The sequence below is a fragment of the Notothenia coriiceps genome, unplaced genomic scaffold (assembly GCF_000735185.1).
Source record: "Notothenia coriiceps isolate Sejong01 unplaced genomic scaffold, NC01 NC01_scaffold00013574, whole genome shotgun sequence".
NCBI lineage: Eukaryota > Metazoa > Chordata > Actinopteri > Perciformes > Nototheniidae > Notothenia > Notothenia coriiceps.
The window spans coordinates 3,267-3,804 of record NW_011346275.1 but is presented as its reverse complement, the minus strand read 5'-3'; positions in this window follow the sequence as shown (position 1 = coordinate 3,804).

The window sequence follows — 538 nt, the reverse complement described above, 5'->3', positions numbered from 1 at the left end:
GAGTTCTACCAGAACACAACGTCGCCCAAACACTGCATCGAGTGAGTACAAGACCAAATATAATACACAAGTACAAGATCAAATATAATACACAAGTACAAGATGGTAGAGATGGCAAGAGTACACACATCCTTTACTCAAGTAGAAGTACACACATCCTTTCCTTTCCTCAAGTAGAAGTACACACATCCTTTACTCAAGTAGAAGTACACACATCCTTCACTCAAGTAGAAGTACACACATCCTGTACTCAAGTAGCAGTACACACATCCTTCACTCAAGTAGAAGTACACACATCCTTCACTCAAGTAGAAGTACACACATCACATCCTTTACTCAAGTAGAAGTACACACATCCTTTACTCAAGTAGAAGTACACACATCCTTTACTCAAGTAGAAGTACACACATCCTTTACTCAAGTAGAAGTACACACATCCTTTACTCAAGTAGAAGTACACACATCCTTTACTCAAGTAGAAGTACACACATCCTTTACTCAAGTAGAAGTACACACATCCTTTACTCAAGTAGAAGTA